The sequence below is a fragment of the Suncus etruscus genome, chromosome 17, assembly GCF_024139225.1.
Source record: "Suncus etruscus isolate mSunEtr1 chromosome 17, mSunEtr1.pri.cur, whole genome shotgun sequence".
In the NCBI taxonomy this organism is placed as follows: Eukaryota; Metazoa; Chordata; class Mammalia; order Eulipotyphla; family Soricidae; genus Suncus; species Suncus etruscus.
This window is the reverse complement of record NC_064864.1, coordinates 6596732-6617934: the sequence shown is the minus strand read 5'-3', so window position 1 is coordinate 6617934 and position 21203 is coordinate 6596732. Positions and strand designations below refer to the sequence as shown.

The 21203-nt window shown below is 37.2% G+C and overlaps 1 non-coding gene across 1 annotated transcript; it reads left to right on the top strand.

Moving 5' to 3' along the window:
- Nucleotides 1-19744: 19744 nt before the first annotated feature.
- LOC125995507 (U6 spliceosomal RNA) lies at nt 19745-19854 on the top strand. The gene has a single exon (XR_007491016.1). It is a non-coding gene; the product is annotated as a U6 spliceosomal RNA (small nuclear RNA).
- The last annotated feature ends 1349 nt before the right edge of the window (nt 19855-21203 follow it).

The following is a 21203-nucleotide window of genomic DNA, read 5'->3' as shown; positions in this document are numbered from 1 at the left end:
AGCTATAGTACTTTCTTGACTTATAATAAAACATATTCATATGTTTTTGTTTTTGTTTGCTTGCTTGCTTTTTGAGCCATACCCTGTGACGCTCAGGGGTTACTCCTGGCCATGCACTCAGAAATCGCTCTGGCTTGGGGGGCCATATGGGATGCTGCTGCATAGAACCACGGTCTGTCTTGGGTTAGCTGCATGCAAGGCAAAGGCCATACCATTGTGCCATTGCTCCAGCCCCTTAGTCATAGGTTTTATTAAAAGAAACTTTTGACATGCATACAAAATTAATTAAAATTAGAAAAAGTTAATTCAGATAACATTTTAAGACATATTTTATTGCCAAAACAGGTATGTAAGGTTAATATTTTTGTACATTTTCTTCACTGTGCTTCTGTAAGTATACATGTGGAAATATTTTACTATGTATATATTCCACTTATTTGCTCATAAGTCCACAATAAAGTGATGAAACAATGTTTTGTGAAATTACATTTAAATTTTATTTCTGTAACAATAATAAAGTGTTACTTCCCATTTAAGGAAAGCACGCACCAGAGGTGGTTTTTTCCTTCCCTGGTGCAGTGCCTTTCTCTAAAAGAATTATTTGCCAAAAGGAACACTTAGCGAAGTCAATCATTTGACCCTTTGCGTGGATCATTGGCAGTAATTCCAACATGGTGGTAACATTGCATTTTTCTCTCTATTTGGCCACTATAGAAATCCAGCCTCAGCTCTCCTACAGACAAAGAAATGTCGGTACCAAAAGCCCGCCAAAAGTTCCCTGCTGGCTAGTTCGTATAACCTGGCGCCAACAGCTTGTTTTCTGAGTCTAGCTCTATACTGGTAAACAATTATTTCCATCCTCCTAAAATCTATTTTCCGGCTACTACATAAACATCATAAATATCTGTGTCTCTCTCCTCCTAGTTTCTTGAAAAACCTGCTTTTTTGCTAAACCAAAAACATCTCTAGTTCTGGTTTCACTGCCCTCCAGCAGAGTTCTCTCTCACCTGAAGAATGGTCTTTTAATATGTAAATTTAAGGCTTGGTCCCTCATTGGAACATCTCCCACTCTTTTGTTCTCCCTGACGACACCCTGCATTCCAGAGCCTGTGCTTAAAATGTCATCGGCTGAAAAATAAATTTGTCTTTCGTCTCTTGGACGTGAGTCCCCATACAATGCATTTTGTGTGGTCTCATTTATTTCATATTTCATATTCGTCCACTTGTGTTCCCATTTCTCTCTCTGTGAAAGGTTCCCGGACTCCATGAAGGTTCTGCTTAGCAACGCAACACGTCTGCAGCAATAAAGATCACGGTAGCTATTCTGATCATGTAATATAGAGTAGTAACTGCTGGTGCTAGCACTTGAAATTATTTCTACTCTAGAAACTGTGAATTTAACATTGCACTATATTGCCTTCTTTCTAAAATAGTTGATATTTTTAAAATATTTATTTTTAAAATTAACATGGTTTTTGAGGCTGAATAGATAGTACAGTAGGTAAGGCACTGCCTTGCATACAATTGGCCTGGATTTCAATCCCTACTAGGTCCTCATGTGCTCCCGTGAGCACTACCAACACTGAGACCTAAGAAGAAAACCAGAGGTCAGCCCTGAGCACCACTGATGTAGCCCCTGTGCCAATCAATATATATGTATATATTATTATAAAAATAAAATATTTTATACTGTAAATAATATTATTATAAATTTATATTATTATAAAATGTGATATTAGTATAAATATATGTTATATATATTTGGAGGGTTGGTTTTTGGTTTTGGGGCCACACTGGTGATGCTCAGGGGTTACTCCTGGCTATACACTCAGAAAATGCTCCTTGCTTGGGGACCATATGGAACTTCAGGGGATCGAATTAAAATCCTGCATGCAAGGCAAATACCCTACTGCTACGCCATTGCTCCAGATCCAATACATATTTTTTTTTAAAAAAAGATTGTTTTATAGAAAAATCTGAGGCTTGCAGAAACATTGACAAAGAGCACAAATTTTCAATGTATCATATGTTCCCTTTTCCCACACACTTATAATCTTCTGCTTTATTAACATTCCCCATTAGAGTGATCTATATATTTTTATAACTGATGAGCTAGTTTTGATATATTAATTTAATCAAAGTCCTCTATTGCCATAGAATTTACTCTAGGTATTATACATCTTGTGGAATTAGACAACTGTATAACATATATCTATTGTTAGTGGTAACATGAAGAATACTTTCACTGCCTGAACACCTTTGAGTTTACTTATTTATCCCTTCCACTCCCAATTCTATCATATTTGTGTGATTATTTGTATGATAGGATTCACATATTGATATCGTCATTTTTATTACAACACATTCTTTGTATTCCTGTAGATAAATGACGGTGATAAATACCATTTGCTTAAATAGTTAGTTATATTTTGATAGATGTTAACCTGTGTAAATGATGTAAAAATAAAATTTTTAGGAGTGATACAGGAAATATCAGAAAGGGAAGTGAAATGGAGAAATGAAGAAAGTCTATACAAGGTGTATGCCTGCATGAACAGGGAACAACTCTAAACAACTCATCTCTCCATTTTGTTATTTCTAGTAGATTCTTGGTACAGTCCATCATATTTGGGTAGGGGCATACCCATAACTGTTCAAGGCTAATCCTGGTTCTGTGCCCATGAGTGAAACATGCTCAGAGAACTGTAAGTGGTGCTGGAGTCATTTGAACCTGGGTCAGAGGGAAGTAAGCATGTTCTGTACTATCTCTCCAGAGACTAATTTGATGTTTCAGATAGTGTATTGCACTCACTTCAAAGTTATCTCCAACAGTCAGAGAAATCTAGGGGTGGGAGCTCCCACCTCATTTTATGTGCCTTTTATTAATTTATTGCCTAGAAAATATTTCATGTAAAGCTTGCCAGAGTTGGCAATTGGGAACCCAGTTTGCCTATAGACGTCACTGAGCACATCTGCAATAGGATATACCAATAATGTTTTCCTTCTGGATAAATTTAGGATTAAAAATGTATAAGATATGATATATTTTGATTGCCAATTCATTGATAAAAATATGGTATCAATTTCAACAAATCATCTAGCTTAGACTAAGAGTGGGGTTACTATATTCAGTCCAATTTTTACATATCATACATATATTATTGGCAATTAATTGTAGCAGTTAAATTTTTTTTAATTCATTAGTATGAGTAGAAATCTTTTTATTGTACATTATCAATTTTCTGTGACCAATTTTCTATTTGGATGTTAAATTTCACTATTTTTCTTTGTGTTATAAATACTTACCTTTGTTTGGTCTTTTGCTTTTAATTTTTACAGTACATTGATATAAAATGTTAAATTTTATATGCTTTAGTCTGTGAATTTATTTCTCTAGTGGTTTAATATTTATATGCATAATTATTCTTTACCCAAAGACTTTGTACACTAATACATTTGGTATTTATTTTGATTCATGTCTTGATCTAACTTTATATTTTCTGGTAGGGATAAAATACTTAATCTAATTTTCCATAGCTATATGGTATGTTACATTTGATAAATTACTATGTATTAAAAACTAAGTAAATTAATTTCTTAAGCAATTAATTTTTCTTTTTTACTAGCATTCACATATATGGTACTAATCAATTTTAATTCATATAACATTTTAATTTTAATATCTGTAATTAAAATTTTTTATTAACTAGAATAAAACATAGTTCACAATATGTACCAATATGAAATAATAAAGCTGTCTATTTTGTAATAATCTATAATTATAAAGTTTTATGTTACAAAATATTAATCATATTGTTATGATCACCACATCTTAATTCTTAACGTTGATGAAGAATAACATTCTTGATTATTCTCAAGTTCTTGGATTTCATAGCATTCCATCACATTCTCAACACAAACCAGAAAGAAATATTTTTTGTCTCAAATTTTTACTATAAACATAACTTCAACATGATTTTTTAAATTACCTTGTCTCTGCATGAGGTAACATTCTCTTTAGAAGGATACATAATTTGGTTATAAAGTAAAATTTTAAAATTGGTTCATGTTGAATTAGTCACCAGGGACTCCTTATGTTTCCACAACTACAGTATCAGTAGCATAAGAATAAAAATGGTCTTTAAATGTTCAACCTTCAAAAGTGTCTTTTCTGATTTTGCAGTTCCCTGGAGGTGAGGAAGCTTGAGCTGGGGTACAGAGCATTACTTATACTCTGTTACTTAGATGCCAGAATCCTTGATTCAGCATCTGCTTGGATTTTGTTACAATTTCTACTTTTCAAATCATGTCCTCAAAACAGAGTCTCAGACCAGGGGTTTGCCTTGCATGCAGCTGACCCAGGACTGATACAGGTTTGATTCCTGGCATCCCATATGTTACCCCAAGCCAGGAGCAAATTCTGAACACCACTGGATGTGCCAAAAACCAACCAACCAAACAAGCAAACAAACAAACAAACAAAAAAGCTGAGACTCATGTGGTTTATCCTTGCTGTATTAAATGTTCAGAGACTGCTTATCACAAGATCTTGATAAGGTTTATTGGTCTATGAGAAGAAATCACAAAAATAGTTACCTATCAAAAGAATTGATTTTTCCTGCGGAGAGCATTCATAGGCTATTTTGTTATGGAGTGAAGTGAGCTCCTCTCCCAAAATTTCTTTGTTGAAGTTTGAATATTCAATATCTATGAAATGTGACTATCAAATAAGAAAAAATTATATGATCATAACAATAGATACAGAGAAAGCACTTGATCAGATCCAGCACCTGTTTATAATAAAAAAAATCTTAACAAGATGAGAATTAAAGGAACTTTCCTCAATGTACTCAAAATCATTTACCAAAAACCTCAATGGGTAAAATTATAGTTTTTACCCATTAAATCTTAGAAGCCTTTTTTCTAAGATATGGCAGAAGAGAAGGTTGCCCAATTTCAACACTTCTATTCAATATCATACTAGAAATACTTGCCATAGCAATTGGGCAAGAAAAAGATACCAAGGACATTCAGATAAGAAAGAAGACAAGATATAACTGTTTGCAGATGACATATTATATTTTAAAAAATCCTAAAGACAATACAAATAAGGTTTCTGGAAACAATAAATTTATAAATTGGCAGTATTTATAAATTTATAAACTTATTTATAAATTGGATTTATAAATTGGCAGTGCAAAAATCCACTACTAATAAAATAGAGGAAAGAGATATTAAAAACAACCCCATTCACAATGGTGCCTCATAAAGTCAGTACCTTGTAATCCACTTAACTAAAGAGGTGAAAGACCTGTACAAAAAAATCACTACAAAACACTGCTTCAAGAAATAAAACAGAACACAGGAAATGGAAACATATACCCTGCTTATGTATTGGGAGGATTAATATAATTAAAATAGCAACATTCCTCAAAACTCTGTACAGATTTAACGCAACCCTATATGATACCTATGAACTTTTTCAAAGAAGTAGATTAAAGATATTTGCTTTTTTAGTGCTGCATCTGGTGGTTCTAAAAGGATTACTCCTGGCTCTGGACTCATGGATTGCTCCTGGCAGGGTCGGAGGGACAATATGGGTTACTGGGGATTGAACCCAGATCAAATGCATGCCCCATTGTGCTATCTCTCCCCCTCCCCTTCTGAAGTTCATATGAAACAATAAACCTCCAAGAAGAGCAGTATTTGAGAAAAAGAAGATGGAAGGCATCACTTCCCCCAATTTCAAATGCCTTATAAAGACAGTAAAGTAATTAATACAACATGGCATTAGTATAAAGACAGACCCTCAGATCAATGGAATAGACTTGAATATCTTGAAACTTATTCTCAGGTAAAAGATGAATTAATCTCTGGTAAAGGGTTAAGAAATATGAAGTGAAATAAGTACATTCTCTTCAACAAGTGGTGCTGGAAACATTGGTAAACTAAATGCCAAAAAGTGAACTCGGACCTCTCTTTAATTTTGTGCACAAAAGTCAGATCAAAATGAATTAAAGACCTTGATATCATACCTGAGAAAATAAAATACATAGAGGAGAACATAGTCAGAACATCTCATGGCATTGAAGTTACAGGAGGTCTTCAATAATGAGATACCATTGGCCAAGCAAGTAGAAGGAAATATAAACATATGGGTCTACATTAAACAGAGAAGCTTCTACACTGCAACAGAAATGTTGACTAGGATAGAAAGACTATATCTGTGGAATGGGAAAAAAATGTCTAACCAATATCCATCTGATAAGAGGTTAATATCTAAGATATGTAAATCTCTCTGAGAGCTTAACAAGAAGAAAACATCTAACCCCATCCAACAATGAAAGATATGAATAGGCATTTTCTCAAAAAAAAATACAGGGGGCCGGAGAGATAGCATGGAGGTAAGGCATTTGCCTTGCATGCGGAAGGACCATGGTTCGAATCTTGGCATCCATTATGGTCCCCTGAGGCTACCAGGAGCGATTTCTGAGCGTAGAGTCAGGAGTAACCCCTGAGTGCTGCCAAGTGTGACCCAAAAACAAAGAACAAAAACCAAACAAACAAAAAATAAAGATGACCAAAAGACACATGAAATAAATGTTCCATATCATCATTAATCATCAAAAAGATGCAAATCAAAACAATAATGAGAAATTAACTCACATCACATATAAAATTTTTTAAAATTCAATATAATTTTTATTTTGATCATAGTGGCTTTAAAATTCAATATAATTTTTATTTTGATCATAGTGGCTTACATATTGTCATGTTGTTGACAATAATATTTTAGGTACATATTTACATAAAATCAGGGGGGATTCTCATCACCAATTTGTTCTCCCTACACCTCATTTTTTGTCCTACTTCCCATATCCTCTTCCCTCACCCCATGGCTGTTAGAATATGTGGTCCCCTCTACTTAATAGTCTTGCACCCGTTTGGTCTTGGTGCCTCCCTTATTTCCCCCTCTAACTGGGAGGCAGGACTAGCTAGTTCAAGTTACGTGGTTTTGGTTGAAGAAGAGAAAAGTAATAAACTGGGGTAAAAGTCTAATACGCCGAAAATGGGCGGAATCCTTCTAGAGGCTCTCATCATCGGTTTGAGATGAAGGAGAAAAAGAAGGTGAAACAGTCCACCAGTACAGAAAGAAGTGTCAAATATCCAGTGAGGACTCCAACAATAATGATAAGCACCACAAAAAAAAAAAAAAAGCCATGGTCTTGAGATAAGAAACATGGCAGAGCACATAAAGAAAGAAAAGAAAAGAAGAGAAAAAAAAAGTATAAATGGGGACAACTTCAATAACCACACCAAAGCTAAGAAATCGGCCAAAAATAGATAGGTAAATAAAATAATAATAATAAATGAAGATAAAAAATAATATATAGAAACCGGCAAAGCTTTGCAAAAGCCGGCTCCCTGTGTGTGACACCAGGCGGGGAAAGTCCGCGAAAGTACACCGGCCCAGTGGGGCCCAACTGTGAAAAACTGTGAGTGTGACCTGTCTATGTCTGTCTACTGTCCTCTTGCGTGAAACTCTTGCGAGTGGGGCAAAAAGAGGCCCCAGAACCTCGCTCGCCCAGACGCCATTTTCAGGGAGGGACTACAGAGCATGAAAACCGGCAAAGCTTTGCAAAAGCCGGCTCCCTGTGTGTGACACCAGGCAGGGAAAGTCCGCGAAAGTACACCGGCCCAGTGGGGCCCAACTGTGAAAAACTGTGAGTGTGACCTGTCTATGTCTGTCTACTGTCCTCTTGCGTGAAACTCTTGCGAGTGGGGCAAAAAGAGGCCCCAGAAACCTCGCTCGCCCAGACGCCATTTTCAGGGAGGGACTACAGAGCAAGAAAACCAGCAAAGCTTTGCAAAAGCCGGCTCCCTGTGTGTGACACCAGGCGGGGAAAATCCGCGAAAGTACACCGGCCCAGTGGGGCCCAACTGTGAAAAACTGTGAGTGTGACCTGTCTATGTCTGTCTAATGTCCTCTTGCGTGAAACTCTTGCGAGTGGGGCAAAAAGAGGCCCCAGAAACCTCGCTCGCCCAGACGCCATTTTCAGGGAGGGACTACAGAGCAAGAAAACCAGCAAAGCTTTGCAAAAGCCAGCTCCCTGTGTGTGACACCAGGCGGGGAAAATCCGCGAAAGTACACCGGCCCAGTGGGGCCCAACTGTGAAAAACTGTGAGTGTGACCTGTCTATGTCTGTCTACTGTCCCCTTGCGTGAAACTCTTGCGAGTGGGGCAAAAAGAGGCCCCAGAAACTTCGCTCGCCCAGACGCCATTTTCAGGGAGGGACTACAGAGCATGAAAACCAGCAAAGCTTTGCAAAAGCCGGCTCCCTGTGTGTGACACCAGGCGGGGAAAATCCGCGAAAGTACACCGGCCCAGTGGGGCCCAACTGTGAAAAACTGTGAGTGTGACCTGTCTATGTCTGTCTACTGTCCTCTTGCGTGAAACTCTTGCAAGTGGGGCAAAAAGAGGCTCCAGCGGAGCACGAACGCTCCGCTTCGCTACGCGGCCATGCACTCTTTCTAAGGAAAGAACTCCATTGCAACAAGAAGGAAAAATCACACTAAGAACGGCGCTATATCACAGAAGCAAACATTTCTATCCAGACTGTCTTCTCTGTTGCATGCTCGGGCTTAAGATTTGACCCAGTGTGAGGCTTCATCCATGGAGGACTCCCCTCCCTTAGAGGCAAGTCAGCCCATCCAGAAAGGGAGGAGCCAGAGGAGTGTGCTGCCTGCATCATATAGACAATGAATACCACCACAACACGTAGAAAAACCCACAATACAAGTGTGACAATGGGGAAACAACGCAGGCCAGCATCAGACATAGAGAATGAAGATGACAATTCTGAGGACCAGATAATGACCAACCAACTAATCAACCTCTCAGATAAGGACTTTAGACTAGCAATATGGAAGATGCTCAATGGACTCCAGGAAACCATGGATCGAGTTGAACAGAACACTAATAAGAACCAAGAAAATATGAAGACAGAAATCACAAAACTCCAAACTGAAATAACATGTCAACTAACAGGACTGAAAAAGTCGGTAAACGAAGTGAATGAAAAAATGGATAAGCTCTGGGACAGGGTATCAGAAGCTGAGAATAGACTTGGTGCTGTGGAAGACGAGATACATAACAATTCCATACAGCAGGAGAGATTGGACAAAAAAATTAAAGCAAATGAGCAGACAATGGAAAAATTAGTCAAAGAATGGGAACAGATGAAAATAGAAGTCTATGATAAGATCAACAGAAACAACTTAAGAATCATTGGAGTCCCAGAGACCCAGGAAGAAAATTTCCAGGAAGAATCAACGGTCAAGAACATCATTAAAGAGAAACTTCCAGAGCTAAAAAATATATGTGATCAAATCCTGCATGCCCGAAGAGTACCAACCAAAAGAGACCCCAGAAAAACCACCCAAAGACACAGCCTAGTCACAATTACAAATCCCACAGATAGAGACAGAATTCTGAAAACAGCAAGATCAAAAGGGGAAATCACGTTCAAGCAAGCTTCCCTGAGATTTACAGCAGACCTGTCACCAGAAACACTCAATGCCAGAAAGCAGTGGTGGGATATTGTGACAAGACTGAATGAAATGAATGCCTCACCCAGAATACTATACCCAGCAAAACTCACTTTCCGGTTTGATGGAAGAATACATGGCTTCACAGACAAAAAACAGCTCAGAAACTTCACAGACACAAAACCAGTCTTAAGAGAAAAACTGAAAGACCTAATCTAAGACAAGACAACCCAAAACACACACCAAATTTTGAAATAAAGATGGCGTTAAATCCCAGGACAATTCTTTCTCTCAACGTCAATGGACTAAATGCACCAGTTAAGAGACACAGAGTGGCTAAATGGATAAAAAAAACTCAATCCAACCTTCTGCTGCCTACAAGAAACGCACCTGAATAGTCAGAACAAACATAGACTCAAAATAAAAGGCTGGAGAAAAATTATCCAAGCAAACAACACCCATAAAAAAGCTGGAGTGGCCATACTAATATCAGATAATGCAAACTTTATACTCAGGAAGGTTATAAGGGACAAAGATGGACATTTTATATTAATCAAGGGGTACGTAGAGCAGGAAGAATTCACTCTTCTAAACATATATGCACCGAATGAGGGGCCAGCAAAATATTTAATACAACTGTTGACAAATCTGTAAAATAATATCAACAATAACACAATAATTGTGGGGGACCTTAACACGGCTTTGTCAACACTGGATAGGTCAACCAGACTGAAACCCAACAAGAATATACTAGACCTGAGGAGAGAAATGGAAGAAAGAGGCCTAGTGGATATATATAGGACACTCCATCCCCAGAAACCTGGATACACATTCTTCTCCAATGTACATGGGACATTCTCCAGGATAGACTACATGCTGGCACATAAAACATACCTCCATAAGATCAAGAGGATAGAAATTTTGCAGACTACCTTCGCTGACCACAAGGCTCTGAAATTATTTGTGAACTCCAAAGGGACTCAGAAGAAACACTTTAACACCTGGAAATTAAACAGCCTCATGCTCAATAACCAGTGGGTCCGAGATGAAATCAAGGAGAAAATAAAAAGGTTCCTGGAAACAAATGACAATAAAGACACAAACTATCAGATCTTATGGGACACAGCAAAAGCAGTACTGAGACGAAAATTTATAGCTTTGCAAGCCCACATCACGAAGGAAGAAGGAGCTTACCTGAGTAGCTTAATGACACAGCTAATAGAACTAGAAAATGCTCAACAAAAGGACCCAAGAATAGAAAGACAGAAGGAAATAACAAAGCTGAGAGCAGAAATCAACGAAGTGGAAACCCAAAAAACAATCCGAAAGATCAACGAAAGCAGAAGTTGGTTCTTTGAAAAAATAAACAAGATTGATAGACCACTGGCAAACCTAACAAAGAAAGAGAGAGAGAGAAACTTGATAACTCGTATCAGGAATGAAAAAGGAGAGATCACTACTGATATGACAGAGATTCAAAGGGTAATCAAAAACTACTTTGAAAAACTCTACGCCACTAAAAATGAGAACCTGGAAGAAATGGATAAATTCTTGGACTCTTATAATCTTCCATGGTTGAAGGAAGAGGATGCAGCATATCTAAACACCCCCATCACCATTGATGAAATTAAAACAGTAATCAAATGTCTGCCGAAAAACAAAAGCCCAGGTCCAGATGGATTCACTAATGAATTCTATCAAACTTTCCAAGAGGAACTACTGCCAATCTTGGCAAGACTCTTTCATGAAATTGAACAAACAGAAACATTCCAAATAGCTTTTATGAAGCCAACATCACCTTGATACCTAAACCAGACAGAGACGCTACCAAAAAAGAAAATTACAGACCAATATCACTGATGAATGCAGATGCAAAGATCCTCAACAAAATCCTGGCAAATAGGATTCAATGCCTCGTTAAAAAGATCATCCACTACGATCAAGTAGGTTTCATCCCAGGAATGCAAGGCTGGTTTAACATCCGTAAATCTATCAACATAATACACAACATCAATAACAAAAAAAAATAAAAACCACATGATCATATCAATAGATGTAGAGAAAGCATTTGATAAGGTCCAACACCCATTCTTGATCAAAACTCTCAGCAAGATGGGAATGGAGGGAACCATTGTCAATATAGTGAAGGCCATCTACCACAAGCCAGTGGCAAATATTATCCTCAATGGAGAAAAACTGAAAGCCTTCCCTCTAAATTCTGGCACAAGACAAGGCTGTCCTCTCTCACCACTCCTATTCAACATAGCACTGGAAGTACTTGCTATAGCGATTAGGCAAGAAAAGGATATCAAGGGAATCCAGATAGGAAAGGAAGAAGTCAAGCTCTCACTGTTTGCAGATGACATGATACTCTACTTAGAAAACCCTAAAGACTCTATCAAAAAGCTTCTAGAAACATAGACTCATATAGCAAGGTGGCAGGCTACAAAATTAACACACAAAAATCAATGGCCTTTCTATACACCAATAGTAATAAAGATGAAATGGACATTAAGAAAACAACCCCATTCACAATAGTGCCACACAAACTCAAATATCTTGGAATCAACTTGACTAAAAATGTGAAGGACCTATACAAAGAAAACTATAAAACTCTGCTCCAAGAAATAAGAGAGGACACACAGAAATGGAAACGCATACCCTGCTCATGGATTGGCAGGATTAACATCATCAAAATGGCAATACTCCCCAAGGCATTATACAGATTTAATGCCATCTCTCTAAAGATACCCATGACATTCTTCAAAGAAGTGGATCAGACACTTTTGAAATTCATTTGGAACAATAAACACCCTCGAATAGCTAAAGCAATCATTGGGAAAAAGAATATGGGAGGAATTACTTTTCCAACTTTAAACTGTACTACAAAGCAACAGTTATCAAAACAGCATGGTATTGGAATAAGGATAAGTCCTCAGATCAGTGGAATAGGCTTGAATACTCAGAAAATGTTCCCCAGACATACAACCACCTAAGTTTTGATAAAGGAGCAGGAAATCCTAAATGGAGAAGGGAAAGCCTCTTCAACAAGTGGTGTTGGCACAATTGGATAGCCACTTGCAAAAAATTGAACTTAGACCCCCAGCTAAAATCATGTACGAAGGTAAAATCCAAATGGATTAAAGACCTCGATATCAGCCCCAAAACCATAAGATATATAGAACAGCACATAGGCAAAACACTCCAGGACATTACAGGCATCTTCAAGGAGGAGTCTGCACTCTCCAAGCAAGTGAAAGCAGAGATTAACAGATGGAAATATATTAAGCTGAGAAGCTTCTGCACCTCAAAGGAAATAGTGCCCAAGATACAAGAGCCACCCACTGAGTGGGAGAAACTATTCACCCAATACCCATCAGATAAGGGGCTAATCTCCAAAATATACAAGGCACTGACAGAACTTTACAAGAAAAAAACATCTAACCCCATCAAAAAATGGGGAGAAGAAATGAACAGACACTTTGACAAAGAAGAAATACACTTGGCCAAAAGACACATGAAAAAATGTTCCACATCACTAATCATCAGGGAGATGCAAATCAAAACAACGATGAGATACCACCTCACACCCCAGAGAATGGCACACATCACAAAGAATGAGAATAAACAGTGTTGGCGGGGATGTGGAGAGAAAGGAACTCTTATCCACTGCTGGTGGGAATGCCGTCTAGTTCAACCTTTATGGAAAGCGATATGGAGATTCCTCCAAAAACTGGAAATTGAGCTCCCATACGATCCAGCTATACCACTCCTAGGAATATACCCTAGGAACACAAAAATACAATACAAAAACCCCTTCCTTACACCTATATTCATTGCAGCACTATTTACCATAGCAAGACTCTGGAAACAACCAAGATGCCCTTCAACAGACGAATGGCTAAAGAAACTGTGGTACATATACACAATGGAATATTATGCAGCTGTCAGGAGAGATGAAGTCATGAAATTTTCCTATACATGGATGTACACGGAATCTATTATGCTGAGTGAAGTAAGTCAGAGAGAGAGAGAAAAACGCAGAATGGTCTCACTCATCTATGGGTTTTAAGAAAAATGAAAGACACCCTTGTAATAATAAATTTCAGACACAAAAGAGAAAAGAGCTGGAAGTTCCAGCTCACCTCAGGAAGCTCACCACAAAGAGTGATGAGTTTAGTTAGGGAAATAACTACATTTTGAACTGTCCTAATAATGAGAATGTATGAGGAAAATGGAGAGCCTGTCTAGAGTACAGGCGGGGGTCGGGTGGGGCGAAGGGAGACTTGGGACATTGGTGATGGGAATGTTGCACTGCTGATGGGTGGTGTTCTTTACATGACTGAAACCCAAACACAATCATGTATGTAATTAAGGTGTTTAAATAAATTTAAAAAAATAATAAAAATAATAATAATAATATATAAAAAATAAACACTGTTTTGTGCTTTTTGATTTTTTTTCCCTCCTGCCCTGGCACAGTAAATATTGGGGTCATTTGAAAAGGAATTCACTTGGCCTAAGAGATATGGGGTTTCTCCTCCCTTGGAGTTTATTGTCATGGGATTAACTATAGACTCTTTTCAGGATCATTTACTCTCCTGGTGGTGCTTTCATGGTGTTTGGAAGACTTCTGCTCCGTCCTGGGTGATAAAATCAGACCTCTGTATCTAGAGATCTCAGTATCTTCACAGGTCCAGGAGTGGGACTTATGATGAAGTCAGTCTTTGTGGTTCTAGAAGTTCTGTTCCCTCAGTGTCATTTTAATCCATCTTCTGTGGTTGGTGGTTTTGGTCTTTGCACTGAACCTAGGATGGCACCTAGGATAGCGTCTTTCTTTGTGTTTCCAGAAGCCCCATTCCATTGCAATTGTCTCTGCCAGACCTTTGGAACTGGGGATCATGGTTGTTGTGCAGGTCATAGTTCAAACCCTAGACTAGGGCTTTTTTATTGGTCCCAAGATATATACAGTCTGGTCATGGTTCTAGCAGCCAGTCATCCGTAAATCGCGATCTTGGCTTTTGGACCTACCAAAGGGTGACAAGTCTTCTGATTTTGTCTTATCATTAGCTGGTAAGGTAGGATAACCTGCTCTTAGGTCAAGTTGTTCACATTTTCCTTGTTGTCAGGATATCATATTAGAGCTGGCACTTGTTGGTGGCCCAGCAGTATTAAGGCTGTCCCAGATGGGATTTGTTTCCTGCAGCTGTTGTGAAGAACTGTGCCGTTTCTATGTCTGGGATCCAGGGTTCAAGGCTGGACGGATGGTATCTAATCACCTGAGGTCTAAGTTGATTCCACATGACATATTTTCAAGGTAGGAGATATCCCTGTATTGTAAACAACTATGAGTTCCTATCCCTAGTAGATAAGAGCTCTTTTTTATATGTAAGATTTCCCCTTTTTTTAGTGTGCTTTTACAGGGAGAAATGGTGCTACATTATATTGTCGGTGCATTTGGGGGTGGACAGAGAGGTAAACAGAAACAGGTCACACACCCAAAAAAGATAAAAATAGGAATAAAAATGTATGTGCTCACATATGTTATGTAGAACAGACATTTTTTTTAAAAATGAAGTAACAAAGTATTTAAAGAACCAAACATATAAAAAATTTTTAAAAAAAAGAGCTCTTATTCACTGCTGGTGGGAATGTAGACTGGCCCCAGCTGAGTAGTATTCCTTTGTGCAAATGTACCACAGTTAGGACAAAGAAAGGACCGCTATACCAATGATAGTTGGAAATGATCATTGAACAATAACTGGGTGCAGAAGGGGTATCATGCATATTACTTCAGCCTCTTTCAGCACCCAGTTCTTGTTCAATGATCATTTCTAATCATCATTGTCATAGCGGTCCCTTCTTTGTTCTAACTGCACTTCCCTGCTCTTTGTAGCAAGCTTCCGACCATAAACTGTTCCTCCTGTTCCTCTTCTCTATTGTTTATTGATATTATTATCATGCTATTTTTGTATTTCCTAAACAAGCGTAATCATTCTATGTCTATCCCTGACCCTCTGACTAATTTTGTTCAGCATATACTCTCCATATCTATCTATGTATAAATACATTTCATGACTTTATTTCTGAAAGGAGATAAATGTTATGCATGATATCCCTTCAGTAACAATATTGCAAACCACAGTGTCTGAAATGAAAAAAGTGTGTGAGAGAGAGAGAGACAGAGAGAGAGATGGAAAGAGAGACAGCAAGACAGAGAAAAATAGATACACACAAGAGAGGCAGAGAGACAGAGAGAAATAGAGACACAAGGGGCGGGGAGAGAGAGAGAGAGAGAGAGAGAGAGAGAGAGAGAGAGAGAGAGAGAGAGAGAGAGAGAGAGAGAGAGAAGAGAGAATGTCTTTGCCACAGAGGCAGATAGGGAAGAGGTCAGTATGGAGGACTGGAGGAAACCAAAGACATTAGTGACTGGTGAAGTGTGTTTTACAATATATTACTGAAACTCAATCATGAACAACTTTTAATCAAACAAACAAACAAACAAAAAACAACTGTTATATTAACTGCCTTCTAAACCATAGTGTTTAAATAATTTTTAAAAGCAAATAAATGGGAACACCTATAGACACACATAAAGGGAATATAATATGAGGAAGGATGGTCATTTATAAATGTAAGAATGAGGGTCAAAGAGATTACTAAGTCAGAAACGTGCCTTGCATGAAGGAACCCTGAATTTGATCCTGGGCATCCTATTTGGTCCCCAGAACACCACCAGGAGTGATTCCTAAGTGCATAGCCAATTTCACACCTTTGAGCACTTCTGGGTGTGGAACCAAAACCAAAACAAACCAAAATCAAAAATGCAGAATCATAAGTTCACCAGAAACTGAGAGAGACCTGAAATAGACTCTTTCCTAGTGTTTGAAATAGAACTTGTCTCTGAACACTTTGATCTAGAATCTGTCTCCAAATTTATGAGACAGTATTTTTTTGTTTGTTTAAACCATAAAGTTTATGGTACTTTGCTGCAGCTATTCTAGCAAAATAAGTGTTTCCTTGTCTTTTTTTTTAAAACCACTTTGTAATCTCAAAAAACATTCTGCCTATCACTAGAAAGGAATTATGCCATTTTCCTGAGTTTAAAACATCTCTAATTTTTTTTGAGAAGGAAGTGTATGTATATATAAAAACATCTAAGAATAAACAACCAAAGCAGACTTGGAGTGGAAATGATGTTCTTTGTGTTTTTCCCATAGGGATCCAGTTTCATTTCTCAATACTCCTCCATTCACCCTTGCAAGGGAAACAAAATCAAAGATATTAGTAACTTATATTGCTAGATTTTTTTCCCCAATCATCTTTAGTTAAATTATCTATTTTCTTTAACTGACTGCAGGTCTCTTGGGTGAAGAGACTGCTTCCTGCTGTGTAATTCTCCTCTCAGTAATAAATATGAGTTTCATTAAATGTTTGCTTACTAAGTTCAGGAAAGGCTAATATAAAAATTGGAGCCAAATTTAAGATTTGGGTTGCTGTTCATAAAACAAATGACCCTGTTATTTACACTTTTAGGGTGAAAGCAGAAACTGGGTAAAGATGTGGCATAGGGGAATAGAATGATGAGATATTGAGGTAATTAGGTGAAGTTAGGGGGAATGATGACATTCTATTTCACTGAAAAGGAAAGTAAAACTTTCCCCCCCCCTGTTTTAATAATTATCAGTAATTAAATTTAAAGAATATTAACAACCTGACTCCTATTGGCTCCCGTGAATGTGAGTCTAACATCCAACTTGAGTTTTGTTTAGGAAATCAGAATAATTCTCTTTCTAATACTAGTTCTACCCTTCTGTGAATAAGTGATTTGTTTTTTCTGCAACTAAGTTTTTCATTGTAATATAAAAGAAAACAATAACAGCTCCTTTATTTTATTTCTTTTTGTTTTGAGGCCACAGTGCTAAAGGGCTTACTCCTGCATGTGTGGTCAAAGATCATTCTTAATGGTGCTCAGGAGACCATATGAGATGCTGGGGATCAAACCTGGGTCAACTGAGTACAAGGCTGCTATATTGCCTGCCTCCTTGCCTGCTGTATTTTCTCTAAAGCCCCATAATCTTCTTTTTGTTGTTTTTTTTTTAAGGAGTATATTGACTCAGAGTCTTAAAACTAAGCCTGACAAATAACTAGAACTTTATAAGTATTAAATTTATTATCAAATAACCTATAAGTTGTCCCACTGTGGCTTTGTTAATGTATTATCCTCAATACTTTAATACTGTTACACTGGATATAGTAGCAGAAAATCAGACTAAAAGGAGCTCAAACAATAAATAACTATATTATTTTTCTATAACAAAGTCCTAAAGAATGACTATGGTTGGTAATTAAATTGCTCATTGACAGTTCCAAGAATCAAACTTACTTCTATCTTTGGAATTTCATCATTTGAGGAATATGAATTTTCCACATGTTGAATTTTGTCCTTGGACTTGTCTCCTTAGTGTCAAAAACAATATCTATTGCTGTTCTAGGGGTCACACGGACATGAACAGCGTTTGAGATATTTTTCAGAGAAGGAAATAATCTTGATCTCTTGTTAGAGAAGGAAATACATCTTCACAACATATTTTCCTTATAAAAGCTCAGCAGAAAGGATTACCAAAAGTTCCAGAAGTTATCTGGTGCCTTTTTGGACATATTCATACAATATATTATATTATTTTAATATTATATATTTATATGATTTTGATATTTATATTTAATATTATAATATTTTAATATGATGGACATTCTTTTATGTCCAAGCTAAACCAATCACAGTTCTGGGATGAGAATGCCATGACCCTGGGTTGGGAGTCACCATTGAGGGAGGTGGTAACTCAGACCTATAGGGTGAAAAAAAAAATAGTCACCAACTCTTAATTTTGCAAAAGAACAATCTGTCAGTCAGATTGAGGGTATGAAGAAAGTAAGGGTCTTCCGATTGGTCGACTTAAATCAAGCAAGAAGAAATTTTCACATACCATATCATCTCGAATTTTAATTTCATCATGAACTGCCTCACTTCATGAGACTTAAATAAAAGCAAATCATATAACTAGAGAGAGAGAGAGAGAGAGAGAGAAAGAGAGAGAGAGAGAGAGAGAGAGAGAGAGAGAGAGAGAGAGAGAGAGAGAGAGAGAGAGAATCTAGAAGACCTGAGTAAAAGGGAGGGAACTTGCACCCTTCTCTCAAGTCCACCAAGCTGAGCCCAGACCCCTGGCATGAAGCCCTTATCTAGGAAATGCCCCCAGTTCTTCAACTAAAGAAGTGGGAGGCATATTTCCTCCTAGAGAAATCACTGGGCCCTCAGGGTACCATGGCAGGAAGGAATCTTGTATCTAGAAGGAGCTGGTCTTCCTGTCACAGCCCAATTAAATCACCAGCTGTGATCAATTATCCAAAAGGCCAATCAGGTGCAGGCAGCTGGGTAGTGTGGGGGCTGGACTGGAATCTTCCAGAAAGCTAGCAGACTTGGCAAACACTTCAGTTTGTATTTATGGAGCTCCTCTTGTAAATCAGATGGATCTTGTTGAGGCTTTTACGTCTGAGAGGGATGAGAATTCTGCCAGGAGATAGCCAACATCGGGATTTTCCTTTGAGAAGTTGTACAAAGGCAAAGCACATTGAAGAAACTTCATTTTACCTCTCTTATTATTATTTTCCTGAGGAATAGAAAGATTCTCTGTCCCCAGAGACTTATTGTGCTTTCTTCTTAATCAGAACAGAAAATTTATCATAGGAAAGAACTTCTACCTCAACTGCTTTTAGATGCCATTCTAGTGACACTTAATTATTTGTATGAAAATAATTCAAGGGAGATGCAACCTAAAGATTTGTGATGATTGAACCCTTATCATTCCATAGAGTTTACACAGATTTTTTTTTGAAGCAGGATATGTCACAACTTGACCTCCACGTTTCCTTCCAAATATCCAAAAACTTATTTCTTTTAATTTCTAACATAGAAAATGGAAGATTTAATTTTGTCTATTATTCAAAAATTAGATATTTTTGAGTGTAAGAAACCTTTTTGAATATCTTACGTTCCACATATACTTCTTTTCCAGTCCATGAAATCTTACTCATGGTCATATTTAAAGTAAGATCTGGAGAAAATTGTTCTACTACTTGATGTTGAAGAAACCATCAAGATCATCTCTAAGATCTTGTGATGGAAAGTCTAAACATGGTGCTGACTCAGGAGCACATATACTAAAATTGGGACGATATTAAGAATATTAACACAGCTTCTGTGCAAAGATGAATGACATACAAAAATTAGGGACTTTTCTATTTCTTCATCCATAGAACGTTGAATTAAAGCTAGAATGAACAAATCAGGTAAGGGATTAGGTACTATACCAGACTATGTTAAATTCTTAATCTGAATCTTATTATTGAGCCTTCTATCTTCTAGGTTCTGAACACCTCTAGAATTCTCTGGATTTTAGTAAACAGAAGCACCATCCACTGTTACATGCTCCAGGTGACTAAGAACTCTAAGAAACCATTTATGTTTCGTGCCCTTTTAGATATTGACTTTGTCTTCAATTCACTTAGCAGCAAATTTCTGAAAACTCAAGGTAATTGTCTTTTTTCAATTTCTTTTTGGGGAGTGACCACATGCAGTGGTGTTTGAAGTTTATTCATGGCTCTGTACTCAGGAATCACTCCTGGCAGACTAAAAGGATGATATGGGTTGCTGGCAAACGAAACCAGGTTGGCCATGTGCAAGGCAAGCACTCTCCCACTCTACTATTGCTCTGCATTCTTTTATGAGGCATCTACTTCAAGCCCATGTGTTCTCGTGAACACATACATGTTCTCTTTTTTTTTTTACTATCACAACTTTCTAAGTAAGTTTCAATAAAAGCTATTTTGCTTCACACAAAAATATCTCCTACCTAATTATTACTTTATGAATAATTACTTTTGTCACCAGGAAGCATACAGGAAGTAAAAATGTGAATTTCTTTCTATTGAATATATTCTTTATTCCAGTTACTACATTATCAGAGGAATACAAAGTGGAACAAGACAATTTCTGCATAACAATGACACAGTTTAATAAAAGATAAAAAGAAAAATAATGTAATTTAAAAAATTTGCAAGTACATAAGGACTTAGAAACTAAATAATGAATGAAAGTCTGGGTAGGTGTTATTAAGATAAGGCAGTAGAATCATTAAATAAAATAAATGAATATTTCACATCTTGGATCTACTTCTGTTCAAATTTCCTAACAATAAGAATAAAATAAAATACTAAAATGTTCCAGAGAATACAAACAACTGTAAAGCAAAGAAAAAAACATATGCTATCATTCAAACACAAAACAAAGAAAGGTCGAAAAATGTTGTATTACTAATTTGTTAGAAGTTTCTTCAAGAGGCTTATGGAATTGCATTTCTTTCTAGGTCCATTGCTTCAGAGAAAGGTGAATAATCCCTACATAATCATAATATTGTGAGCATTTTTAATTAGCATGATAAAATATGAGAGTGATGCCTCAAATAGGACCAACACGTGGTATTTCCCAAAACTGAAGTTTATTTTTTGTACATATCATACACTTACACAAGTTGTTTAAGACTCAGATGTACATAATCTTCATTTGGAGGCTCAACCCTTTTCCAGAGTATTATCAA